The following is a 14,080-nucleotide window of genomic DNA, read 5'->3' on the forward strand; positions in this document are numbered from 1 at the left end:
AAACACAATCACACTCACAGCCACAACCACACCAACACTCACACACGCACTCACACACACACCCACACTCACACCCACAACCACACCCACTTGCACACCCACACTCACACCCACACCCATACACTCACCCACATCCAAACACACACCCACAACCAAACTCACACCCACACTCACACCCACACTCACACACCCACCCACACCCACACACACACTCACACCCACACTCACTCCCACACCCAAACGCACACCCACACACACACTCACACTCACACCCACACCCAAAGACACACCCACAAAACCACTCACACTCACACCCACACTCACACACCCACCCACACACACACTAACACCCACAGCCACAACAACACTCACACCCACACTCACACCCTCACTCACACCCACACTCACTCCCACACCCACAACCACACTCACACCCACAACCAAACACACAATCACACTCACAGCCACACTCACTCCCACACCCACACTCACACCCACACTCACACTCACACCCACACCCACACCCACACTCACAACCACTACCACACCCACACTCACACTGTTATCCAAACACACACCCACACACAGACCCACACACAAACTCACACTCACACACGGACTCACACCCACACCCACACTCACACCCACAACCACACCCACACCCATACCCTCACCCACACCCAACACACACTCACAATCACACTCACACTCACAGACACAATCACACCCACACAATAACACCCACACCCCCAACCACACACCCACACCAACTCTAACACCCCCACCCACACACCCAAACCCACACTCACACCCACACCCTCGCAACATCTCACCCCAGCCTCACACCCACACACTCACACCCACACCCTTACACCAACTCCCTCACACCCACTCACACTCTGACACCCTCACCAACAGCTACACACCTGCACTCACTCCCACACTCACACTCACACCCACATACCCACACTGCTCACATGCACCCACCCACACTCTCACATACTCATACCCTCACAGCCACAGCCACACCCACAGCTACACCCACACACCAACACCCACAACCACACACACACCCACACCCACACCCACACCCACACTCACACCCACACCCACACCCACACCCACACTCACACTCACACTCACACTCAAACCCACACCCACACACAGACCCACACACAAACTCACACTCACACCTGCACTCTCACCCACACCCACACTCACACCCACAACCACACCCACATGCACACCCACTCTCACACCCACACCCATACCCTCACCACACCCACACACACACTCACAATCACACTCACACTCACACTCACAGACACAATCACACCCACACAATCGCACCCACACCCACACCCCCAACCACACACCCACACCCACTCTAACACCCCCACCCACACACCCAAACCCACACTCACACCCACACCCTCACAAACTCTCACTCCAGTCAAACACCCACACACTCACTCCCACACCCTCACACCAACTCCTCACACCCACTCACAATCTGACACCCTCACCACCAGCTACACACCTGCACTCACACCCACACTCACACTCACACCAAAATACCCACACCCTCACATGCACCCACCCACACTCTCACATACTCACACCCTCACAGCCACAGCCACACCAACAGCCACACCCACACACCAACAACCACAACAACACACACACACCCACACCCACACTCACACCCACAACCACACACTCACTCACACACACACTCACACCCACACTCACACTCACACTCACACTCACTCTCACGCTCACGCTCGCACTCACACTCACACTCACAACCACACTCACACTCACACTCACACTCACACCCACACCCACACTCACACCCACACCCACACCCACACTCATCCCACTCCCGCACTCACACCAACAACCACACCCAAACCCACACACAGACTCACACCCGCACCCACGTGCATACACACACACTCACGCTCATACCCGCACTCACACCCACACCCACACTCACACCCACAACCACACCCACTCCCACATCAACACTCACACCCACACCCAAACCCACACACTCACCCACACACACACTCACACTCACACCCACACACACACACAATCACACCCAAACACTCACACTCACACCCACACCCACACCTTCACCAACACCCACCCACACCCACACTCACACACTCACCCAAACCCACAATCACACCCACACCTTCGCAACCTCTCACCCCAGCCTCACACCCACAAACTCACACACGCACCGTCTCACCCACTCCCTCACACCCACTCACACTCTCACACCCTCAGCAACTGCTACACACCCGCACTCACAAGCACACTCACATTCACAACCACATAACCACACCCTCACACACTCACATACTCACACCCTCACAGCCACAGCCACACCCAAACAACAAAACCCAGAACCACACACACACTCCCACACCCACACTCACACCTACACCCACAGACACTCACACTCACACCCACACACACATTCATACTCTCACCCACACCCAACCTCACACCCACACACACAGACACTCAGACTCACACCCACAGTCACACTCACACCCACACACACACCCACAAACTCACTCACACTCACACCCACACACACACACAAACCCACAGCAACACGCAACAGCTGCACCACCCACACACTCACACCATCACAGCCACAGCCACACCCGCAGTCACTCACACACACCAACACCCACACCCACACACACACTCTCACACCCACATCCACACACACTCACACCCACACTCACACCCACACCCACATCCACACTCACACTCACACCCACACTCACACTCACACTCACAACAACACCCACACACACTCACACCCACACTCACACCCACACCCACATCCGCACTCACACTTACACCCACACTCACACTCAAACTCACACCCAGACTCACACCCACACCCACAACCACACTCACACCCACACTCACACCCACACACACACCCACCCACACCCACACACACACTCACACCCACACCCACACTCACTCCCACACCCAAACACACACCCTCAAAACTACTCACACTCACACCCACACTCACACCCACACCCACAAACAAACTCACATCCACACCCAAAACCACACTCACACCCAAAACCAAAAACACAATCACACTCACAGCCACAACCACACCAACACTCACACACGCACTCACACACACACCCACACTCACACCCACAACCACACCCACATGCACACCCACACTCACACCCACACCCATACACTCACCCACATCCAAACACACACCCACAACCAAACTCACACCCACACTCACACCCACACTCACACACCCACCAACACCCACAAACACACTCACACCCACACCCACACTCACTCCCACACCCAAACACACACCCACACACACACTCACACTCACACCCACACCCAAACACACACCCACAAAACCACTCACACTCACACCCACACTCACACACACACCCACACACACACTCACACCCACAGCCACAACAACACTCACACCCACACTCACACCCTCACTCACACCCACACTCACTCCCACACCCACAACCACACTCACACCCACAACCAAACACACAATCACACTCACAGCCACACTCACTCCCACACCCACACTCACACCCACACTCACACTCACACCCGCACCCACACTCACAACCACTACCACACCCACACTCACACTGTTATCCAAACACACACCCACACACAGACCCACACACAAACTCACACTCACACACAGACTCACACCCACACCCACACTCACACCCACAACCACACCCACACCCATACCCTCACCCACACCCAACACACACTCACAATCACACTCACACTCACAGACACAATCACACCCACACAATAACACCCACACCCCCAACCACACACCCACACCAACTCTAACACCCCCACCCACACACCCAAACCCACACTCACACCCACACCCTCGCAACATCTCACCCCAGCCTCACACCCACACACTCACACCCACACCCTTACACCAACTCCCTCACACCCACTCACACTCTGACACCCTCACCAACAGCTACACACCTGCACTCACTCCCACACTCACACTCACACCCAGATACCCACACTGCTCACATGCACCCACCCACACTCTCACATACTCATACCCTCACAGCCACAGCCACACCCACAGCCACACCCACACACCAACACCCACAACCACACACACACCCACACCCACACCCACACTCACACCCACACCCACACTCACACCCACACCCACACTCACACTCACACTCAAACTCACAACCACACTCACAATCACACTCACACCCACACCCACACCCACACTCACTCCCACACCCACACCCACACTCACACTCACACCCACACTCACACCCAGACCCACACCCACACACAAATCCACATCCACACCCACAACCACAACCACACCCACACTCACACCCACACCGACACCCACACTCACACCCACACCCACACTCACACTCACACCCGCACCCACACCCACACCCACACCCACACCCACACTCACACTCAAAACCACACTCAGTCCCAGACTTAGCCACTCACCCACACCCACACTCCCCCACCCGCACTCACACCCACAGACTCAAACCCACACAATCATACCCACACTCACACCCACACCCACACTCACACCCACACGCACAGACACTCACACTCACACCCCCACACACATTCATACTCACACCCACACCCACACTCACAACCACACTCACACCCACACCCACACACACACTCAGACCCACATCCACACCCACACCCATACCCACACCCACACTCACACCCACACCCACACTCACAACAACACCCACACCCACAGTCCCACACCCACACTCCAACCCACAACCACGCCAAGAACCACACCCACACCCACATTCTCACCCACACCCACGCCCACACAAACACCCAGAAACACACACACACTCACACCCACACCCAAACACACACCCACAAACCCACTCACACTCACACCCACATTCACACCCACACCCACACACACACTCACACCCAGACCCACAACCACAATCACACCCACACTCAAACCCACACTCACTCCCACACCCACAAACACACTCACACCCACATCCAAAAACACAATCACACTCACACCCACACTCACTCCCACACCCACACTCACACCCACACTCACACTCACACCCACACCCACACCCACACTCACAACCACACCCACACTCACACTGACACCCAAACCCACACCCACACACAGACCCACACACAAACTCACACTCACACCTGCACTCTCACCCACACCCACACTCACACCCACAACCACACCCACATGCACACCCACACTCACACCCACACCCATACCCTCACCCACACACACACACACACTCACAATCACACTCACACTCACACTCACAGACACAATCACACCCACACAATCGCACCCACACCCACACCACCAACCACACACCCACACCCACTCTAACACCCCCACCCACACACCCAAACCCACACTCACACCCACACCTCACAAACTCTCACTCCAGTCTCACACCCACACACTCACTCCCACACCCTCACACCAACTCCCTCACACCCACTCACAATCTGACACCCTCACCAACAGCTACACACCTGCACTCACACCCACAGTCACACTCACACCAAAATACCCACACCCTCACATGCACCCACCCACACTCTCACATACTCACACCCTCACAGCCACAGCCACACCAACAGCCACACCCACACACCAACACCGACAACAACACACACACACTCACACCCACACCCACACACACACTCACACACACACCCACACTCACACCCACACTCACACTCACACTCACTCTCACACTCACACTCACACTCACACTCACACTCACACTCACAACCACACTCACACTCACACTCACACTCACACCCACACCCACACACACACCCACACCCACACTCACTCCCACTCCCGCACTCACACCAACAACCACACCCAAAACCACACACACACTCACACCCGCACCCACGTGCATACACACACACTCAAGCTCATACCCGCACAACACCCACACCCACACTCACACCCACAACCACACCCACTCCCACACCAACACTCACACCCACACCCAAACCCACACACTCACCCACACACACACTCACACTCACACCCACACTCACACACACAATCACACCCAAACACACACTCACACCCACACCCACACCTTCACCAAAACCCACCCACACCCACACTGGCACACTCACCCAAACCCACAATCACACCCACACCTTTGCAACCTCTCACCCCAGCCTCACACCCACAAACTCACACCCGCACCGTCTCACCCACTCCCTCACACCCACTCACACTCTCACACCCTCAGCAACTGCTACACACCCGCACTCACAAGCACACTCACATTCACAACCACATAACCACACCCTCACACACTCACATACTCACACCCTCACAGCCACAGCCACACCCAAACAACAACACCCAGAACCACACACACACTCCCACACCCACACCCACACTCACACCCACACCCACAGACACTCACACTCACACTCACACACACATTCATACTCACACCCACACCCAACCTCACACCCACACACACAGACACTCAGACTCACACCCACAGTCACACTCACACCCACACACACACCCACAAACTCACTCACACTCACACCCACACGCACACACACACCCAAACCCACAGCAACACGCAAGAGCTGCATCACCCACACACTCACACCATCACAGCCACAGCCACACCCGCAGTCACTCACACACACCAACACCCACACCCACACACACACACTCACACACACATCCACACACACTCACACCCACACTCAGACAAACACCCACACCCACATCCACACTCACACTCACACCCACACTCACACTCACACTCACACCCACACTCACAACAACACCCACACACACTCACACCCACACTCACACCCACACTCACATCCACACTCACACTCACACCCACACTCACTCCCACACCCAAACCCACACCCACACACACACTCACACTCACACACACACCCAAACACACACCGTCAAAACCACTCACACTCACACCCACACTCACACCCACACCGACAAACAAACTCACACCCACACCCAAAACCACACTCACACCCAAAACCAAAAACACAATCACACTCAGAGCCACACCCACACCCACCCTCACACACGCACTCACACACACACCCACACTCACACCCACAACCACACCCACATGCACACCCACACTCACACCCACACCCATACCCTCACCCACATCCAAACACAAACCCACAACCAAACTCACACCCACACTCACACCCACACTCACACACCCACCCACACCCACACACACACTCACACCCACACCCACACTCACTCCTACACCCAAACACACACCCACACACACACTCACACTCACACCCACACCCAAACACACACCCACACACACACTCACAATCACACACACACTCACACTCACAGACACAATCACACCCACACAATCGCACCCACACCCACACCACCAACCACACACCCACACCCACTCTAACACCCCCACCCACACACCCAAACCCACACTCACACCCACACCCTCACAAACTCTCACTCCAGTCTCACACCCACACACTCACTCCCACACCCTCACACCAACTCCCTCACACCCACTCACAATCTGACACCCTCACCAACAGCTACACACCTGCACTCACACCCACATACCCACACCCTCACATGCACCCACCCACACTCTCACATACTCACACCCTCACAGCCACAGCCACCCCCACAGCCACACACACACATCAACACCCACAACAACACACACACACACACCCACACTCACACTCACACCCACACACACACTCACACCCACACCAACACTCACACCCACATTCACAACCACACTCACTCCCACACTCACAACCACACTGACACCCACAACCAAAAACACAATCACACTCACACCCACACTCACTCCCACACCAAAATACCCACACCCTCACATGCACCCACCCACACTCTCACATACTCACACCCTCACAGCCACAGCCACACCAACAGCCACACCCACACACCAACACCCACAACAACAAACACACACCCACACCCACATTCACACCCACACCCACACACTCACTCACACACACACCCACACTCACACTCACACTCACACTCACACTCACACTCACACTCACAACCACACTCACACTCACACTCACACCCACACTCACACCCACACCCACACCCACACTCACTCCCACTCCCGCACTCACACCAACAACCACACCCAAACCCACACACACACTCACAGCCACACCCACGTGCATACACACACACTCACGCTCATACCCGCACTCACACCCACACCCACACTCACACCCACAACCACACCCACTCCCACACCAACAATCACACCCACACCCAAACCCACACACTCACCCACACACACACTCACACTCACACCAACACTCACACACACAATCACACCCAAACACTCACACTCACACCCACACCCACACCTTCACCAACACCCACCCACACCCACACTCACATACTCACCCAAACCCACAATCACACCAACACGTTCGCAACCTCTCACCCGAACCTCACACCCACAAGCTCACACCCGCACCGTCTCACCCACTCCCTCACACCCACTCACACTCTCACACCCTCAGCAACTGCTACACACCCGCACTCACAAGCACACTCACATTCACAACCACATAACCACACCCTCACACACTCACATACTCACACCCTCACAGCCACAGCCACACCCAAACAACAACACCCAGAACCACACACACACTCCCACACCCACACCCACACTCACACCTACACCCACAGACACTCACACTCACACCCACACACACATTCATACTCACACCCACACCCAACCTCACACCCACACACACAGACACTCAGACTCACACCCACAGTCACACTCCCACCCACACACACACCCACAAACTCACTTACACTCACACCCACACGCACACACACACCCAAACCCACAGCAACACGCAACAGCTGCACCACCCACACACTCACACCATCACAGCCACAGCCACTCCCGCAGTCACTCACACACACCAACACCCACACCCACACACACACACTCACACCCACATCAACAAACAGTCACACCCACACTCACACCCACACCCACACTCACACTCACACCCACAGTCACACCCACACTCACAACACCCACACAAACTCACACCCACACTCACACCCACACCCACATCCGCACTCACACTCACACCCACACTCACACTCAAACTCACACCCAGACTCACACCCACACCCACAACCACACTCACACCCACACTCAAACCCACACTCACACACCCACCCACACCCACACACACACTCACACCCACACCCAAACACACACCCACACACACACTCACAGTCACACACACACCCAAACACACACCCTCAAAACCACTCACACTCACACCCACACTCACACCCACACCCACAAACAAACTCACACTCACACCCAAAACCACACTCACACCCAAAACCAAAAACACAATCACATCACAGCCACACCCACACCCAGACTCACACACGCACTCACACACACACCCACACTCACACCCACAACCACACCCACATGCACACCCACACTCACACCCACACCCATACCCTCACTCACATCCAAACACACACCCACAACCAAACTCACACCCACACTCACACCCACACTCACACACCCACCCACACCCCCACACACACTCACACCCACACCCACCCTCACTCCCACACCCAAACACACACCCACACACACAGTCACTCTCACACCCACACCCAAACACACACCCACAAAACCACTCACACTCACACCCACACTCACACACACACCCACACACACACTCACACCCAAAGCCACAACAACAGTCACACCCACACTCACACCCTCACTCACACCCACACTCACTCGCACACCCACAACCACACTCACACCCACAACCAAAAACAGAATCACACTCACAGCCACACTCACTCCCACACCCACACTCACACCCACAACCACACCCACATGCACACCCACACTCACACCCACACCCATACCCTCACCCACACCCAACACACACTCACAATCACACTCACACTCACACTCACAGACACAATCACACCCACACACTCACACCCTCACCCCCAACCACACACCGACACCAACTCTAACACCCCCACCCACACACCCAAACCCACACTCACACCCACACCCTCGCAACATCTCACCCCAGCCTCACACCCACACACTCACACCCACACCCTTACACCAACTCCCTCACACCCACTCACACTCTGACACCCTCACCAACAGCTACACACCTGCACTCACTCCCACACTCACACTCACACCCACATACCCACACCCTCACATGCACCCACCCACAATCTCACATACTCAGACCCTCACAGCCACAGCCACACCCACAGCCACACCCACACACCAACACCGACAACCACACACACACACACCCACACCCACACCCACACCCACACTCACACCCACACCCACACCCACACCCACACTCACACCCACACCCACACCCACACTCACACTCACACTCACACTCACAACAACACTCACAAACACACTCACACCCACACCCACACCCACACTCACTCCCACACCCACACCCACACTCACACTCACACCCACACTCACACCCACACCCACACCCACACACAAATCCACATCCACACCCACATCCACACCCACACACACTCACATCCACACCCAAACCCAAAAACACACCCACAAACACAGTCACACTCACACTCACACTCACATCCACACCCACACCCACACTCACACCCACACCCACACCCACACTCACTCCCACACCCGCACTCACACCCACAACCACACCCAAACCCACAGACACACTCACACCCACACCCACGTGCACACACACACACTCACGCTCATACCCGCACTCACACCCACACCCACACTCACACCCACAACCACACCCACTCCCACACCCACACTCACACCCACACCCAAACCCACACACTCACCCACACACACACTCATCCTCACAGCCACACTCACACACACAATCACACCCAAACACTCACACTCACACCCACACCCACACCCTCACCAACACACACCCACACCCACACTCACACACTCTCCCAAACCCACAATCACACCCACATCTTCGCAACCTCTCACCCCAGCCTCACACCCACAAACTCACACCCGCACCGTCTCACACACTCCCTCACACCCACTCACACTCTCACACCCTCAATAACTGCTACACACCCGCACTCACAAGCACACTCACATTCACACCCACAAAACCACACCCTCACACACTCACATACTCACACCCTCACAGCCACAGCCACACCCAAACAACAACACCCAGAACCACACACACACTCCCACACCCACACCCACACTCACACCCACACCCACAGACACTCACACTCACACCCACACACACATTCATACTCACACCCACACCCAACCTCACACCCACACACACAGACACTCAGACTCACACCCACAGTCACACTCACACCCACACGCACACACACACCCAAACCCACAGCAACACGCAACAGCTGCACCACCCACACACTCACACCATCACAGCCACAGCCACACCCGCAGTCACTCACACACACCAACACCCACACCCACACACACACTCTCACACCCACATCCACACACACTCACACCCACACTCACACTCACACCCACACCCACATCCACACTCACACTCACATCCACACTCACACCCACACTCACACCCACACTCACAACAACACCCACACACACTCACACCCACACTCACACCCACACCCACATCCGCACTCACACTCACACCCACACTCACACTCAAACTCACACCCAGACTCACACCCACACCCACAACCACACTCACACCCACACTCACACACCCACCCACACCCACACACACACTCACACCCAGACCCACACTCACACCCACACCCAAACACACACCCACACACACACTCACACTCACACCCACACCCAAACACACCCCCTCAAAACCACTCACACTCACACCCACATTCACACCCACACCCACAAACAAACTCACACCCACACCAAAAACCACACTCACACCCAAAACCAAAAACACAATCACACTCACAGCCACACCCACACCCACACTCACACACGCACTCACAAACACACCCACACACACACCCACAACCACACCCACATGCACACCCACACTCACACCCACACCCATACCCTCAGCCACATCCAAACACACACCCACAACCAAACTCACACCCACACTCACACCCACACTCACACACCCACCCACACCCACACTCACTCCCACACCCAACCACACTCCCACACTCACACTCACACCCACACCCACACCCACACCCAAACTCACACCCACACCCACACTCACTCCCACACCCGCACTCACACCTACAACCACACCCAAACCCACACACACACGCACACCCACACCCACACCCACGTGCACACACACACAATCACGCTCATACCCGCACTCACACCCACACCCACACTCACACCCACAACCACACCCACTCCCACACCCACACTCACACCCACACCCAAACCCACACACTCACCCACGCAAACACTCACACTCACAGCCACACTCACACACACAATCACACCCAAACACTCACACTCACACCCACACCCACACCCTCACCAACACACACCCACACCCACACTCACACACTCACCCAAACCCACAATCACACCCACAACTTCGAAGCCTCTCACCCCAGCCTCACACCCAAAAACTCACACCCGCACCGTCTCACCCACTCCCTCACACCCACTCACACTCTCACACCCTCAGCAAATGCTACACACCCGCACTCACAAGCACACTCACATTCACACCCACAAAACCACACCCTCACACACTCACATACTCACACCCTCACAGCCACAGCCACACCCAAACAACAACACCCAGAACCACACACACTCCCACACCCACACTCACACCCACACCCACAGACACTCACACTCACACCCACACACACATTCATACTCACACCCACACCCAACCTCACACCCACACACACAGACACTCAGACTCACACCCACAGTCACACTCACACCCACACACAAACCTACAATTCACTAACACTCACACCCACACGCACACACACACCCAAACCCACAGCCACATGCACCACCCACACACTCACACCATCACAGCCACAGCCACACCCGCAGTCACTCACACACACCAACACCAACACCCACACACACACACTCACACCCACATCCACACACACTCACACCCACACTCACACCCAAACCCACACCCACACCCACACTCACACTCACACTCAAACTCACACCCACACTCTCAGCAACACCCACACACACTCACACTCACACTCACACCCACACTCACACTCAAACTCACACCCAGACTCACACCCACACCCACAACCACACTCACACCCACACTCACACCCACACTCACACACCCACTCACACCCACACACACACTCACACCCACACCCACACTCACTCCCACACCCAAACACACACCCACACACACACTCACACCCACACCCAAACACACACCCACAAAACCACTCACACTCACACCCACACTCAAACCCACACCCACACCCACACTCACACCCGCACTCACACACACCCACACTCACACCCACAACCACACCCGCATGCACACCCACACTCATACCCTCACCCACACCCACACACAAACCCACAACCAAACTCACACCCACACTCACACGCACACTCTCACACCCACTCACACCCACACACGCTCTCACACCCACATTCACACTCACTCCCACACCCAAACACACACCCACACACACACTCACACTCACACCCACACCCAAACACACACCCACAAAACCACTCACACTCACACCACACTCACACCCACACCCAAACACACACTCACACCCACACCCACAACCACACTCACACCCACACTCACACCCTCACTCACACCCACACTCACTCCCACACCCACAACCACACTCACACCCACAACCAAAATCACAATC

At 55.8% G+C, this 14,080-nt stretch overlaps 1 pseudogene; it reads left to right on the forward strand.

The window, feature by feature from the left end:
• The first annotated feature begins 1,051 nt into the window (after nucleotides 1–1,051).
• On the forward strand, nucleotides 1,052–5,348 carry LOC121286073 (annotated as a pseudogene).
• Nucleotides 5,349–14,080: the final 8,732 nt, after the last annotated feature.

The sequence above is a fragment of the Carcharodon carcharias genome, chromosome 13 (assembly GCF_017639515.1).
Source record: "Carcharodon carcharias isolate sCarCar2 chromosome 13, sCarCar2.pri, whole genome shotgun sequence".
NCBI classification, from domain to species: domain Eukaryota; kingdom Metazoa; phylum Chordata; class Chondrichthyes; order Lamniformes; family Lamnidae; genus Carcharodon; species Carcharodon carcharias.